Source organism: Malaclemys terrapin, chromosome 7 (assembly GCF_027887155.1).
Source record: "Malaclemys terrapin pileata isolate rMalTer1 chromosome 7, rMalTer1.hap1, whole genome shotgun sequence".
NCBI classification, from domain to species: Eukaryota; Metazoa; Chordata; order Testudines; family Emydidae; genus Malaclemys; species Malaclemys terrapin.
In genome coordinates, this window is record NC_071511.1 from 36,810,118 (window position 1) to 36,827,546 (window position 17,429).

The following is a 17,429-nucleotide window of genomic DNA, read 5'->3' on the forward strand; positions in this document are numbered from 1 at the left end:
AATCCTCCAGGGAAACCAGAGTTAATGTTGTTGTCAATGTATTTAGTGTAAATGTGCAGAAGTTAATGATGTTTCCTAGGATAAATTGCGATCTATAATCTTTGCTCCAAGCAAAATAATAATCCGTTTTTATTCGAAAGCCTTAATATTACATGTGTGATAAGCAACTAATTTAGGAAAAACAGAATAGTGACAGTATTGTATCTCATTTACCTAAATGAGAAGAATGCTGAAACCTGTGATGTTAACCATTGGCTATATTTGCCTACATACCAGTTTGCACAATTGACTATCTTTAAAATGTGCATTGGTATGCACGGGTAAAATAGCCAAGGAAAAACAATTGCTTTCTCATATGTAAAAGGCCCTATTCAAAATAATCTCTTGTCCATTTAAAAAATGTAATCCAACAAGCAATATGATTGTTGAATTTTTAAAGCTCAATTAGGCAAATGTATCTAACATCTTAAACTGGTAAACTTTTTAAAAAAAGTAGTATAAACAATTCTAAAAAATGACTAGATACAATGTGGCTTTATATGGATACAGAGGGAGATATATTTTCAATAGAAGAGCGAAAATGGACTCATGAGGGAAAAAATTAAAATAAAATTTACTGTAGCTTCTAAACAGAAATGTAATGAGTCTGACTCCTATTATACTACTTGAGAAAGTAATTGGTTGAATAGGAAAGCTTCTTTACATGGAAATTTGGAAACTCGTGTGTTGCTTTGAAAAAAATGATACACTTCATCGATGGAAATGTGGCACTTTGCCACAGTTGTGTACACTTAATAATATTTGACTAAACGACATTCCAACTGGGCAGCAGATTACAAAATATAATGCATAATGTGTTTCATTAATGGCAGAATGCCTGTCCCTGCAGAGCTACATTTTGCCCCTAGGTCATCGTTGCAGTCTTATTCTTCCTTCTCCATGTGCATGTGTTGATACTCTTCCTTTCAGGAAAGCCTGATTGCTCTATCTGATATGTGTTATATGAGGAATTGCAGAGCACTTTGTTTACTATAGTCCTATTTAATTATGTCTGTGCTTATAGGGTAATACTCTTTTTATAAACACAACATTTATTACATCTAACTACTCCCCCTAGAGGATTTCAATATTGTTTAAAATTATGTATTTGTCATTTTACTTCCTTTTCATACCAGGGCTGTTTTGTAGCTGTGGTCTCCCTTTCTAATCCCTGAAGTTGCTGATGTTTATGATCCTGTTATATAGTAACTAGAAGTTTTCATTCTCTTTGTTAAATAGGCTTAATTAATTCTAGCATTTTACATGTGGAGTGGGCTTCATCTCTTAAATCATCTCTGTACTAATATTTAAAAATGTTAAATCATTTTAACTTTCACCAGAGAGATCCAAAGTTTCAGTTTCAATAAAGTGGATAATGCTAACTGATGAAATATTGATTCTAGACACTGTGCAAGGATGATTTTGGGGGGGGGGGCGGGAAAGGGGAGCTGTATCAGAATTCTGATTTGAGAAGTAATTCCACATCCCAGCCCTGCCTGATATAGTTAATTGATGCCACAAAGAGCCATGCAATTTTATTAAATAATCTGCACTGCTCAGATGGGAAAATCCAAAAGCCCAGGTACCCTCTCTCATCTGAGAAGTGCAGCTATCCAGCCTAACTGTAACTCTTGATTTGTTTTTCCTATTACAAATCTATACTGAAACATTTTCTGACAGCTGGCTAATAAGTTTACTGGATACTCACTGGTAGGCCTCTCCATGATTAAGGCAGTTTTTTTGCAGTATGAACTGCACGTGCCTGAGCTTCATGGTAGCTCTGGTCTAATTGAGGGATTTCTGAGCCTTATGACAGATTCGCATTCTGCAGAATAAAAACTTTTTTTATTGATTTAATTTTTTTGTTCAATTTCTATCCATTCTAGGCACAGAAGAGACTCTCTTCTGAATGTGAAGTAAGGTACTATTATCTTAGCCTGAAACAACAACTTAAAAAGCCAGCTGCCCCTATTCATCTTGGCGGTGTCAGCTCTGAAGTTTAATGACGACCCTTCAAAGAGTAGATTTTCCTATGGCAAAGGTTGCACAGTTGTACACTAACATACCCACAGTTACTGCAGATGTGCTTGCAAACTGGCTAACTGCACATGACCAAACCATAAAATGTAGAAATAGCTGTGATTCCAAAAGTGGACCTGCATCACATAGCCACTCCCCCACTGACTGACTGCTGGAACAGTAACCGTTAGACCATTTTCAGAGGTGGCCTCAGATTTCGATTGCTGCAGATTTGGGGTCTCCAGCTTGGTGCTATCTTGGGCTTTACAAAAGTGCTGAGCACCTGCAGTTCCCATTGACACCTGTTAAAACTGGGGGTGTTCAGCACCTCTGAAACTCCAGGCTCAAGGTGTCTCAGGCTGAGTGTCTGGAAACAGAGGCACAAAAAAATCAGAGGTCATGAAAAAATTTGCCTGATTCTCTACATTAGTGTTATATTCTATCTTTGTGCAAAGCTCCATCTGACATCTGCTGTGTGGCCCTAACTTTGTACCGCAGCCCAGGGGCTGTAATTAAAATGTAATTCAGCCCTCAACACAGGGCTGGTTTTTGGGAAACCGTGAAATAGTGATGGTCATAAGATTGTACTGCCAAGCACCAGCAGGGCTGGACAGAGTCCCCTGTAGTTTCTCCTTTTGGACACTGTGGGCTCAGGCTCCCTCCAGCTTCACTGTCCCATTCCTCCTACAACTCTAAGTTTCCCTCAACTGCCCTTTTCGCTCGACATCCCCGCCCGTCAGCTTCTGAGGTGTGCAAAAATATAGGCTCCAGCCTCTCCCCCCACCCCCGACTCACTCATTCCTGGCCCACTGCATGCAGACAAAGGGGCACAGCCGGAGGAAAATATAATTACTTGTTCTCGCTGAGAGTATTACACATGGATCTGTACAAAGCTTGGCAGCTGTGTCTGTGTGTTGCAAGAATTCATCCCCATTTATGAGAGAACTTCACCCAGCATTGTAAATTTGTTGTACATAAAGACAGATGTTGGGGTGGTATTTTCAAAATCCCTTAATTTTTTTCCGCTCCATAATTTTAATAGCACAGCACGCTGTATTTGAGTTTTCTTTTTATACTGGAATGGACTGTGGGCCAAGGGCCAAATTCTGTTCTCAGTTTCACCCATGAATTTCCATCACCTAATGAGATTGCATAGGTGTGAGGGGAATCTGGCCCAGAATTTGAACGTTAATTTTCACCATTGTGGATGTTGTCACCTTATGTCAAAAGTTATTTAAATATAGATTGTGTTTAATTTATATGGCTTGGGTTTGCAAAGATAACTACTGATCACAAGCTTCTAGTGACACTTATTAACAGAAAATATTTTAATCACGTACCCATATAACTTCTTATGTCATGCCAGATTATATCATGGTTTTGTTAGGTGGACATTTGTAATTAGGATCTAGATGGAGACTACAGGTTTATTTCACTTTTTGACATAATGATTCAAGTTGCTAGAGAATAGAGACTGGTGCTTTGATCTGCTGTACCACAAAGCCCTACGATGTATTCATTTTAATGTTAAAGGTGACCTGCAAATGACAAAAATAGCTTTTGACCTTTTTTGATTCCTTATGATGGACAAAGAAGGCTTGAAAGTGTGTTTAATTTTTTAAGGTTATTTTGTTTCTGTTTTTTACCTTTACTGAGATAAAGTATATTGAATTTTGTGGGTTTTTTTTTTGTTTGTTTGTTTTTTTCTGGAGAAGGGGAGAATGAGAGCTTTCACAGCCCACAATTCATGAAAAGTGGGGTGTTGTATATCTCAGGCTTTGTCTACACTGCCAATTGAATGACAAAACTTTTGTTGTTCACAGGTGCTTTAAAAAGCCCCTCTCCTCCCCCCCCCCCCCCACCCCCGAAAGACAAAAGTTTTTTGCCGCGGCAAGTGGCAGTGTAAATGGCTCATTGTTAGCAGGAGCAGTCTCCTGTCGACCACGCGAACCCCACTAGTAGGGGGTGGAATTATTTTGTTGGCAGAAGTGCCGACAAACTGCCAGACTTTTAGCGACATGACCATGTTGACATGGCCGTGTCGCTAAAAGCTGTGTAGTGTAGACAAAGCCTAACAAACTTTTGTTTTGTTTTTGTTAATACTTATTAAACTCAAATGCCTTCCAAACAGCTGGAAATACAAAGGGCCTGATTCTCTGTTGTGCTGCACAGTGTGTAGTCATTTGGACTGTGCAAAGTGGGTGTGAAATGCTACTGTTCTGATGTGTATAACTTTACACTCACCTTGCATTGGTATAAATGACTACGTGGTGCAGAACAATTAAAAAATCAGGCCCAAGGATTTTACCCATTCTGACAAATACTCTGGTTCTCTTTCTGTCCATCGAGTCTTCCAAGCTAAACAGGGTAGACATGTCCTATGTTTCTAATGCTCTTTAAAAAAAAAAAAAAAAAAAAAAAAGGCGCAAAACCCCTCCACACCCTGTCCACAAAAGGGCACAAACCTAATATTTTGTTTCTCTTGTATGGAACTCTTTAGAGTAGTGAAGAGCTCCCTCCAGATCTGAGCAGCTCCCAACTATGGGAAAGTTCAAATTTGGATTCAGAATTTCGCACCTGGTCCCTATCTTATAAATGGCCAAACCACATCTGAACACCTCTGAAGCTTGGGGAAGTTGAAATGCACATTTGGTTCTGAGCATTGTAGCTCAGGCTCATGTGTGTGCTAATGTGTTCTTGACTTGGGTTAGCATATACTTAGCCTGCAGCCATAACGACTGCTTCTGTGATGCTTTCAGTTCCCACAAGTTGAGCAGGGTAAGGCCAGGTCAGTACTTGCATGGGAGAACTCCAAGGAGAAAAGCTGCAGGAAGCTATGCGGATGATTCAGTTAGTAGCTCTTCCTCCTTTGAGTTAGTGTTGCACCAGTACCCCGGTGTTGTGTTCGAGGTTCTGTATTGCTGTGGCAGGAGGTGCTATCATTCAAATGAGACATACACCAGAACTCCTGATCGTCTCTGGGTTAGAGCTCCAATAGCATTTTCTGTATGAGTGGGACTGTTAAGCTTTGGCTTCCTGGTCATATTCCAGCTCAGGTAATTACTTTTCTCTTGACCTAAACTCCTTCTGCGCTTTCAGTTGGCTATAGAATTTACATTCACTTTCCCTTCTTACACTCTTATGTAGTTTGCCATTAAACAACTGTTGTGTTCCATTCCAGAGGCAGCTTCACTGATCCCTATGCAGATATCTCACAAGCATGTCATGAGTTTTAGTTAATGTCTGTAAATGTTCAGGGATCTGCTAAGAAAAGGTGGCACAGAAATACAAAGTATTGTTAATTTTATACTCTTGTTACATTGAGCTACTTTGTCTCAAACAATTTTCTATGCACCTTGGTAAGAAGACATTGAGATTGTAAAACACTGGACAACAGGGGTGCTTATTTTTTTTAAGAAACTGGAAGAGGAGGATGTTTCTTCAATATGCAGGGAAATGGTTGTAGTTGTTATAGGCTCACTGCAGGCTCAAGTTTTGTTTATATTTTTAGTAGCAGACCATGGTGAGAGAGATTTGAGTAGGACAAGTGCATAACTAAAAAGAAATAATACTGTTTATTCCCTACCATGTTGGTGCATGTAATATAGGGTTAGTTTAGACTGACCATTTTCAAAAGTGGCTTCTGATTATTGGTGTCCAGTTTGTCTCAAGTTTGGTTAAAAATACTGAGTACCCATCTTGCAGTCTTTATTTCTTGCAGCCCTAGAAAAGTATTCCCTGGGGCGGAAAGATTAGACTGTACTCAGCCATGGCTAATGGCCTATAAAGCCTATGTGTTTTGAGTATTTTATTGGGGGAGGTTGGTTTCCTTGTCTGGAACCAAGTAGTATCCACCAGGCTAGAGTCTCTAACCTGCTAAATTGACTTTGCGTTGCCTAAGCAGCACAAAGTGAACTTAAAAAGGCCAGAGATTCCCCCTGGAGAATTTCTCTTATGTAGAGGGAATCTACACTGGCATGAAGCTGGCAGGGTGGCATAGCATCCTCCTCTGCCTGCTGTTGCTCCTACCCCCAGCATAAGGTGAAAGGGTGGGGGGCAGGGACAGGCTTGGCAGGAGTGAGTGAGATGGAGCTGAGCTCCATATGCCCAGTTCCCCACCAGTGAAAGCTCTGTTAGTGAACATCAGAATAGGCCCCTTGCTGCTAGAACATCCCTCAGGGCTGAGTGGCTGGGATCATGGAGCTGTAGCTGGCAGTCCCTAGCCACCACTGTTCACTACACCCCAGGACTGCTTGAACATAGTGGAGAATCAGGATCTCAGTAATTTGGCTCAAAAATAAGCTATTAAGTGTTCTGGTTGTGTGTGAAACACTCCAGTATTAAGAACTGTTTGCGAGTGGCCAATAGTTTTGCATATAGAGTAAAGTAAGCCTTAGAATTTCTCCAGGGTATCTTCATGAGGGGAGAGTTCCTGGCTGGCAGCAAGCTGTAGTAGACACCCAAAACCTCTGCATCTTAAGGATATGTTTCATTTCATACAAAGAAAAATGAGGTAAATACATAAAATCTCTTACTGAAAGATTGCAATGTAACACTTTCTCTGAATTCAGAATAGCAAGACCCCCAAACCAGAAAAAGACAAAGCAGGCTGCTCCCTAACAGAGAGAGGCACAACTCACCCACCTTACTCTAGGCTATTTGTCTGTAGATTGACTTTGATTGCATACTTCCCTACAAAGCCCTTTTGCCTGAAAGCAGGACCAGGAGAACCCCTCTGAATTTCAAGTGATAGATCACAATTTTAACACAGTTTTCAACACATCACAGTAAGGCCCACCAGTAGTGTGGTGGTGGTAGTTCCCTACCAGTATTTCTCAACCTTTTTGATACCAAGGACCAGCTTGCTGCTTTCCTAAACTGTCAGGAAGATCTCAGGGACTGGCACCAGTCCATGGACCAGTCATTGAGAAATACTGCCCTAGACCTACCCCACCTTTTACTGTGATTGTTGAGAAGCAGGGCTAGAAAAACTCCACCTCCAACCCACTGAGAGTCTGCACTTAGTCCGCCCCAATAGAGGTGGGACCATTAAAATGGCAATCAGAGATCTGATAGATCGCTGGCTCAGTTTAGAGGAGAGGAGCTAGAAAAAGCTGGAGGTCCGATTTTAAAAAAAAAAAAAAAAAAAAAAAAGTTGGAGACTAGGGAGTCTGCTGGTTTGTGTCTCACCCTGGTAGTGAGGGGCTGCACACAGTAACACTGTATGTGTATTCTGTTGTACAAGACTTCAAGTGTTTTGTGTACATTGGTTCATTAAATTCTTTGGCCAGAATGTAAGAAGCTCTGATCTTTTATCTCCCCTTAACACAGAACCCATCTCCCTTCCAGACTGTTTTCCTAAATACGGTGCATACTGCAATTCTAGAAAACTCAGAGTGTGTTGCAAAGGATAAAAAATCACTTTTATGAAGAGGCCTGTGATTAAAGGCTGCTCAGCCTTGATTACATTCCAGTGAGTCACAATATAAAGACGTCTTTCAGAGTGTGTACCTCACTCATGGCCAGTTCCTCATCTTCAACTCCTCTCAACTTCATTGAGCACAGGAGCAAGCTCTGTACAGTAACTGTGTTGTCTAATATCCAATTTATTTACTACCCAATGCAGTACATTCTTATGTCTGTTCGTGCGCATTTATGCATGTTGAAATTATGTTTTTCTTTGAAGTAAAACTGCTAAATTCTCTCCAAACTTGAGGTGGGTTAAGGGGCAGTCAGAGTGGAAGGGGTGGCTGCATTGTCAGAGGAGTACTGTGTTTCTAGATGTAATGGAAAATAAGCAGAGTTAAATTTGTCTTGTTGTGCTGGCATTCTCCAGTTAACTTCATTTTGAATTCATAATTATCCAGCTCTGTAACATCATCACATTTATTGATAACTGGGGAAAATCCAGCCACTAGGGGAAGACAAACAGTCAATTTAAGTTGTAAGAAGGTGAAAAATCTATTCAGTCTTTCTTCCTTAACTTTTTTTTTTTTAAGTAGAGAATGGGGCATCCAAAGCTCCAGACTAATTGTAAATCCATTCCCTGTTCACTCATTGGATTGTGTCAGAGTTGAACCGGCTTTGGTAGTTAACATAAGCTTTTGAGGAAGCATGAAACTGAATCCATTTGTTGTTTAACATACTTTCTGACTCGTTGATCCTCCTTTAGAATATTTGCTTGTTACCTAAATGAAAATGTGTTTATTTTTTAAAATAAACAAATCAAGTTCTGAGGTGTTATGTAAAATAAAACAGCATTTGTTTTTGTGGTCGTTGCTGTTGCTTGAGGCCCTGGGTATGTTCTTCAGTTCCTGATTAGTTCCTTAACTTCCTTCTGCCTGTGAACACTGAGGTACTTGAAGGGGAAGGCTGGCCTGCTCAAAAATTGTTCCCAGCTGTGTAGACTGTATTAGCAGTTGTTTCAAATAGCAAAGGAGAAAACCCCTGAAATAGGTCGAGTGGTAGAAGTCATCAAATCTATTTGATTTAGGATCTTGGTGTATTTTTGTTGCCTGCATGAAATTTCAACACATGAAACATTTTCTGGCTCAATAAATGGCATTTCATTCGCTATTTGTAAATTAAATTTTGTCTATTTGAAATACAGTAAATATCAGCTAGGAAACAAAAATAGAAAGAGAGAATACTAACAGGGCCTCAAAAGAAGCAGAGAGCAGGAATCTGATGCTTGACTTCCTACAGAGCCTGAATGCCAACAAGCTGGATTTTAATTCTCTGGGCAGCAATAGCATTCAGGGTTACCTCTCCCTCTGATTGGCTTGACACAACAGCTGAAGCCACAACAGAGTAGAAAACCAAGGATGGTTGGTATGAAGACAAGGATTATTGTTGTACTGTAGCAAATGCTGTCTCAGCTGTGCACGCTGATCAGTTCTTCTCCAGCTGCAGAAACTGAATCTTTCTTTTTAAAATTAGTGTTGTGTAGGCTGCAGTGCATATCATGATAGCAAAATATGTATTTTGTAGCTACTCAAAATAAAAAGGTGCTTCTCCATGCCAGATGATGCATCTAAACAGATCATCTTCTTTTGTAAATAAATATTTCACAGCGTAATTAATTCTAACACTGATATTGAGAAGTCCCACAGACTTGCATGGAATTACACAAATAAGATAATATGCAACATGAATGGGGGAACAGAATCGGGTCCGGTAATAACTGAAATGTCATGGGATATCAAGGGCTTCAGTAAAAAAAAGATAACATATAGTCATGTTTGAAATGAAAAATGGCTGTTTTATAAAATGACATGATTTTTGGTTTTCCTTTTTCTCTGGAGTCTAAATATTCTTTTGATGCACATGCAACATCCATTAGCATTAACATGCTTTGCCCATGCACACAAACTAATAGACCCCATGTGATACTTTCTCTGATACTTGGTATCCAAAATGTTATAAATTCATTAACTCCTTTTCCAGCATAAAATAGATATAGCTTTCTATTAGTAATAAATGGTTGTTAATTTGTTTTTTAATTTGAAAATGTGGTGTAAATTCATTGCTAAATGAAACTTCATAGAGAGCTGAGAAACATAGTTTACAATTAAATCACGTCCTAACTTTGCCAGAGGTAGCAGCATGCTGTTAAGCCGCACAAGTTCTGTTGACTATTTCACAACTTCTAACAAGTAAAAAAATAGATAGATAAATGAAATTTAAAAGTACAGCCTTGGCATTGGCATCAGTACAGAAGATGAGCTTTACAGTGCAGTAAATAGGCATTTTGAGGTGTTTTTGTGCTTGTTTTGAAGAGGTACTTCCAACCACTAGTCAATGTGTTGTCTCTTTTTGAACTGGTCAAGGCTGCAGTATCAGTTATTTAACCTTCACCGTCTTCCTTGGAAGCTGAGGATTATCTCAAAGCAAGCTCTTTTTAGATATTTTTAGTTCATAAATCTATAATAACCAGTGTCTCTGAAACTGTGTTATGAGATTTTGTTTTGTTTTCCACCTTTGTGCTTACCTCTCCTTAAAAAACAATATGATTTTCTTTTCTTATTCTACCTGGACTGGAGCAAAAGATTACATTACATTACCTCATTAAAAAGGGCATAAGATTATATAGCTCAAAATGTGGAGTGAAGGAAACGGCTTTTGACTTATTTTCTATTGCCTTTTATGGGAAAGATAGTTATTCATTGAGGGTGCCATTGGGATCAGTGGGCATTTTGCCACTGGCTCGAGTCCAGGATTTGACCCTGAGGGCAAAATTGTCCTCTGCAATCCATGTGGTAGTACTTGGCTTTGGTATTCTGATATCCCTACACACACAGATCCCATCCACTGTTGCCAGCAAAATATCCACATTTTATCCTACCATATACACTTGATTGGCAAATTTTGCCCTAAAACATCCTGTATCATAAGGTTTTTGTTACTGCTGAGAAACATGCAACTCTATCTGGGTTTTTCTTTGAAATAATTCTAAATTAATAAAATCAGCTCATTTGTGACATTGCTTTTATGTGGTTTTGAAGGTTACATATTTTGGTTTTAGCAGAAACAGCTGAATTTGTGAAAGAGCTTTCTAAGTAAAAGAAATTGGCCAATATTTCTTTCCCAGATAAAACCTTTGTCAGTACCCGGAATGATGTTTCATTCGCAAGGACTTCAAATTTATGATGTCACAAAGTTCAAAGAGATTAGCTGAGGAGTTTGTTAGCATTGTTGCTGCTTTTTTGGGGAAAAAATTAAACTAGTTCCCTTAATATAACTGGCCATATCATTTACTAGCATATTTCAAAATAGAAAAGGGAATGAACTAGATTCTCATCATCTGTAAATGTTGCTAATAATGTATCTCAACTCACTTTATCTCACCAATTGAAAATTGACTGGAAATATTGTAATGTTGAAAGAAGTAGGTATTAAAGCAGTCAAGAACATGAAATGTCTATAGAAAGAGTTCTGTATTTTAAAGGATACTTTTTAAAATTTCTCACATGAACTCATCTGAGATAATCCAACGCATACATCAGAGCTTTAATGAAACAGACCTCCTCTTTCTTCGTGGAAAGCCCCACAGGTATATAAATCTAAGCCAATTTTGAAGCAGTGGGGTGCACTGTATAGTCAAATACTTGCGTTAAAATTCAGTTATGCATAATGTGGCATAGCTTTGCTTTCAGCCTCATTTGGGTGTGTTTGTGGTTGTTTGAGATAAATGTGGTTCAAGACTTGGGATTCAAATAAGAGATCTTGTATCTGTCATAAGCACCAAATCATATGTGAGAACTTCTTCTTTTCTTAGATGATAGTTCCTATGTGGAATGCCTAGACTTTGACCTGAACCTTTTTTTTGCCACTCTAGTGCTTTTCCCAGGCGTCATCTCAGGAGGGTCTAACCATAGCAGCTGCATCTGCAGCTGCCATTCTGTTTCTCTGTATGACTTCATGTCAGTTCCACTGATGGCTTCTGGCTGCATACTGCTTTCCCTGAACCAGGTGTGAGAACTTGAATCCATTTCAAGGCAGCATGTATGATTACTAGGAGCTACAAGAGGCATTGATTTTCCTTTTTTTGGAAACACCTAGAGCATGAAGATACATATTTGATGCAAAACTGATAGGCAGTTCTGCTCCCCTCCTTGATATTTAGACACTCAGTAATACTTGTTTTTAAAACTAAGACAAATATCTTGCAGTGGAATACTTGTATAAAGTGGCATTCTCATATAAAAGCTTTATTGTTTGATTTGCATTGATACCCTCTTCACAAGTCTTATGACAAATCCCTCAAGTGTCTAGATATTCCAGTTCTGGATGTTTTGGTAATGTTTATGGATAGAAGTATAGCTATGACAGGAACAAAGAAAGTAAGCTTGTAAAATTATTTTCTCTCCTGTATGACTTAACATAGTATTTTTGTATACTTTTCTCATGGGCAGAGATGGTTTGAATGGATTTGGGGAGGAAGTAGGAAAAATGAAAGCTGGAGAAGGGGCAGATTTAATTGAAGAATTTCCCAAAATTGGCACCTGTGGAAATAGCATGTGAGTTTGAAGTATGTGGGGACAGAACAAGATGGCTTGTCCTCTTTAGGTATTTATGGAATCATAGGGGACTTAATGCAGCCTCCAATCTCCTAAATGATCATCTAGTGGCTAAAGCAGAGAAATAAGAGTCAGGAAACCTGAGCTCTGTTTCTAACTCTGCCAATGACTTGGTTTATAACCTTGAGCAAGTCACTTAACTTTCCTTATGAGATATTTATAAGTTTGAGATCCTTGGAGGAAATGCCCTATACAGGAGTAAATTATTATTGTTGTTGCATTTGTATACAGAGGCCTGTTTCTCTAGGTTATTAGTCTGAATCCAGACCATGGAAATAGTGACTAAAAGTTATAATGATCTGATGGTTGAACAGGGACCTGTGTTAAATGAGGTTGGTGTTTTCCACCCAGTTATCAGTGGACAACTATCCAAAATAAATATTAAATAAAAACAAACCAACATAATCAGAAATGATTCTGATACTCTTGGTAGGAAGGCCAACAACTGTTTGGTCAGGGATAATGAACTTCTCTTGTCTCTAGAAATGAGGCTTATGGAGGCAGTTTGCACTGCCACTGCTGATGCTATACTTGTTCAGAGATACTCCAGCAATGATAATTTTAGTGCTCATGATACATTCTTGATTATGTTTTATAAAGGAGACTGTAAAGCAGCATCTCCATTCTAATGACTATTTAATATATATCAAGAGGGGAATTTCTACTGACTGCATCTTTCACATTGGGTGCAAATGCACATTGAATCCTGCAGAAAATAAACTGCCTAGAGTGAGTTTTGCGTTATACAGTCTTAGTACAGTTCTTACTGGCTTATTCACAGAAAAGCTTCCTACTGCTTCAGCTGGCATAAGGACTTGAACAATGAGGATCCTGGATCAACTCCCAGCTGGGGTATGGTACAGGATGCACACACCATGCATCCAGAAACTGAAGGGAGAAAAGAGGGCTCTGCTATTGGTTAAGTCTTTTCTATCCAGCCACCAGTTGGCAGACTGAACAGGAAGATTGCAATTCCCGAGGCTAGGGTTTGTTTGTGTTTCCTTGCAAAATATTTTTGGTCTGGCAATAAGGAAGCAAATGGCCTGGTCACTGCAAACTAATATAAATGCTTTAACCATCACAGTAGAATACATTTCTGGAAAAATGTAGAATCTTAATAATAAAAAAAAGTGAGAAACTCGGGCATAAATATTTCATTAGGTTTGGTTTTAATTCAGATTGTGCAGACTGTCTGGAGTCTGGACTGCCATTCCTGGCAATGTTTAATCCCAGCCATGCTTTAAAAATTATCTGCTTCCTATAGAACAGAATGTGAGTACTGTCATGGGCAAACTGAGTGCTGGGTTTTTTTTCTATCTGATGTCAACCGGGAAGACAAGAAATTGGCTTTTTTTCCACTTTCTATTCATAATCCTCAAGCACGTCTTTAACACCTTAGCAACTAAGGAATTTACTGTGCATGCCTTAGAATTCATGTTCATTTGTTTTTATATGGTTACAAAACATTATGGCAAAATCTCTAAGACAAGAGATCTTAGGAGAGCCACCTGGTAGGACCAGAAGCAATGAAAACAGGGACCTGCTACAAGGGTCGGGGTAAAATGGGTCCCAGTCAGGGGCCACCCTTCTCCTTTGCATCCCTCCCCCCTAGACTCAAAACTGTGTGGGGGAGACCTGCATCCTGAGATTCTGGGGGCACTGGAACCCAGATGGTGTTTCTCCCTTCCTATGTGGGCTTGGGAGAAAATTACAGAGAACTGCCAGATGGAGCAGAAGCAGCCAAAGCAGGGACCTCTGGGCATTCCAATCAAAACTGTAGAATATTCTCTGACTGTTTCTGCCCTGGCTGATTGGGTGTTTGCTCCTTCCCTCCTCAGTCCCCTCACCTCAGCTTCACTTCCCCCGTGCCCCTCTTATTCTCCAACCCTGCCTCTTCTCAGCCCTATTCCCTTTTCTGTCCATTTAACTGATCTCCTCCTAAGTAAACCCACTTCTCCCCCTCCCCCGCCCCAAAATGCAGAACTAACATCAGATAGCAAAACCATGTTAAATCACACTGTTCCCTCTGCTTGTGACTTCAACCCCTTCCCCTCCTTGCATCTATTTTGTCTGTTTAGACCAGGGGTAGGCAACAGTGGCACTCACACTGCCCAGGTCCTGGCCACCAGTCTGGAGGGCTCTGCATTTTAATTTAATTTTAAATGAAGCGTCTTAAACATTTTAAAAACCTTATTTACTTTATATACAACAATAGTTTAGTTATATATTATAGACTTATAGAAAGAGACCTTCTAAAAACGTTAAAATGTATTACTGGCATGTGAAACCTTACATTAGAATGAATAAATGAAAACTCGGCACACCACTTCTGAAAGGTTGCCGAGCCCTGGTTTAGACTGTAAGCCCTTCAGGGCAGGGATCATCTATTATTCTGTGTTTGTACAGTGCCTAGCACAATGGGGACCCACTCTGGGCTGGCCCTTAGGCACTTCCTTAAGAAACCCGACTGATAATATAGTAGGAGTGAATAGGCCAGACAAGCTCAGAACCACCAGTGCAGGCTATTGCATGCCTATAATTTAGTCACCTTTATTCATTCCTTAAAGATTTGTTGAAAAATAAATAATACGGGTATCTCTAATGCATATAACACCACAGGATTTTTTTAGTGCCTGTTTTTGTTCTCACCTCTTTGTACTGCCTAGTCATAAGCCCATTCTAAATAAATCCTCTGATGGAAAAATAACCAGTGAGTTCACATAGTCTAAGTAAAATATCCATTGGCAAAAATTTCTCTCTCAAACTTTTATTCCTCCCTCAATTTGATCAGGTGGAGGGGCTTTCTAGTGTGTTTGCTGTTCAAAAACTGCATGTGGTCTGGTTCTGCTATTACACTGTTCAGAAACATGCTGATTTCTCTGCTACTTTCTTAATTCAGAATAAAATCTACAGCAGGGGTTGGCAACCTTTGGCACGTGGCTCGCCAGGGTAAGCACCTGCCGCGTCTGCAGGTTCGGCCAATCAGGCCGTGGTTCGCTCTCCCAGGCCAATGGGGGCGTCAGGAAGTGACGCGGGCTGAGGGATGTGCTAGCTGCCGCTTCCCACCACCCCCATTGGCCTGGGATGGTGAATCGCGGTCCGCGGGAACCACAATCGGCCGAACCTGCTGACGCGGCAGGTAAACAAACTGGCCTGGCCCGCCAGGGTGCTTACCCTGGCAAGCTGCGTGCCAAAGGTTGCTGACCCCTGATCTACAATGTGCTGGATTTCAACACTTGTGTGGTTACTGTAGCATGTGTCCACTTATTCCATTAATTTGTGAACCCATTATAGCCTTATATATGCATTCAAATGCTTCATGACCTGAGTGATTTCACGTTTTTATTTTGCATTGTCTTGAATACTGAATGTTCCTCTTGCATCTGAGGTTTTTTAAAAAAATAATGCTTTACACACTGATTTAGCTGCTAAGGATCACAAGGTAGAGTTGTCTGTAAAACAGATATTTTTAAAGATGAAGCAATGAGACGTCTGTAAAATATTAATATTTACCATCTAATTTGCATTTCTTGATGGTCCTGTCATAGCATGGTGTGATGTTTATGAGCATTAAATGTGTTCACCTGCAGAGCCCAGTCTGCAGCCTCTGCAGTCAATGGGAGTTTTGCCATTGATTTCAGCTGGGAGCAAGATCAAGCCTATAGTGTATAAATACTCAAGAGACAGCTCAGGGTTTACTTTTTACTTTCCTAAACTTTTTGGGACAGCCCCCAGTCTCTGTGTTTGGCCCAAATATGGAAGAAGTTTTTGTATTTTTTTAGTTGACTTTGTTTATATGCTTGTGTTGTACAGTGTCAAGTTAAAGGTAGGTAAGATCTGTAAGGAAGAGAGAATGTGAGGGTGCAAATGAAAGGGCCCTATTATTCTACCAGTAATATTAAATATGAAGATCCTTTATTTAAGAATCTTGTGTTCTTTTTAAAACATTAATCAATTTAAGCTTCGCAACTCTTTTGTGTATTATTTGATGTAATCAGGTGTAAACTGAGACACAAAGATGGTAAGAAACTTGCCTAGGATCACAAAAAAAGAGTGGCAAGGCCAGGACTGGAACCCAAAAGTCTTGATCTTTCCTGCTGTGCCCTAACCACTAGACCACTCCCTCCAATTGCAGATTTAGTGAAGGCCTAGATAAATTGAGTGTACAGCTGCATTTTCGCTCTACTATTTGTTTGTTTGTCTAATAAGTAATCCCAGATGACTTCTGCCATCAAAATCATAGGAAAGGATTTTAAAGATACAAGAAACGTTTTTGTCATTATTAACATCCGTTTTGCTCATTGTCGTCCTGGTTATATAGTATATTACTTCGGCTTAGTGTGAGGCTCGATCCTTCAGCCTATTCATCCTTGACATTCAGATAAATTAGTTAGAAAATCCGCTTTTGGCAGCAATGGTCTCACATTGCCATTGTTCTTTGATTCAAACCGAGCAGCCAACTTTGATTCTGTAGCTGTTAGAACTCAGTGTGCATCATGGGTAATGCAGTGTTAGCTGCACTGCAGGTATGACCCCTGTCTTATTGCCCTGCTGATGAGACGAACAGATCCTACTTGCATTCACATATGTCACTTCTATTGATGTATTTTCATTTTTTTTTTAAAGTATGTATGCTTGTGTGTGTTAGATGAGGAGATGCTTTTGCAAGAAATCCAGATCTGCACATATGGTGGAGGGCAGAAAACCTCCAAACCCATCTATATTTAATTTTCCATAGCAGTTTTTATTCCTTGGGGGACGGCAGGTTATTTTGAAGTGTTGATTTTCACCAATAATCTTAAATATCTGTGAGAAGTAAAAACAATTTAAAAACATTGTATCCAGTTTGTTTCCATGTCTCTCCATGCCTTCCTCCGCCCCATCTCCTTGCCCCTTTTTCTACTGCCTTTTCTGCCTTGGTGCTATTAAAATCTAATACAGTTTGTGGTCTCTGCAGGCTTCTTTATAGCAGAACCTTGCTAATATCAACTGAGCCAATTCAGATGGCTTCTTTTCTCTGCCAAAAGAGAAAAGCTTGGAGGTGCAAACAGAATCTTACAAAGCATTTCCTAGGCCCAGTAGAAATCCTTATTTGTAATCAGTAATGTCAATATCATGAGTTATTCCAAACACTAACTTTCCATTCTTTCAGTCTGTCCATTTCATTCACTCCTTCGGTACAGTGCTGGCAGCAGCCTTTTCCTCTTCCTGGCTTGTCTGACAACTAAATTCCATCCTTCTATTGAGACTGGAATGAAACAGTAACACTAGAGTCAGAGAGTCACAGTCTGT

General features: G+C 39.7%; 1 protein-coding gene across 10 annotated transcripts in view; it reads left to right on the plus strand.

The window, feature by feature from the left end:
• The window catches only part of IQSEC1 (IQ motif and Sec7 domain ArfGEF 1), a 685,614-nt gene that overhangs the window by 571,816 nt on the left and 96,369 nt on the right, over positions 1–17,429 (plus strand). The gene's annotated exons all lie outside the window — the stretch shown is intronic.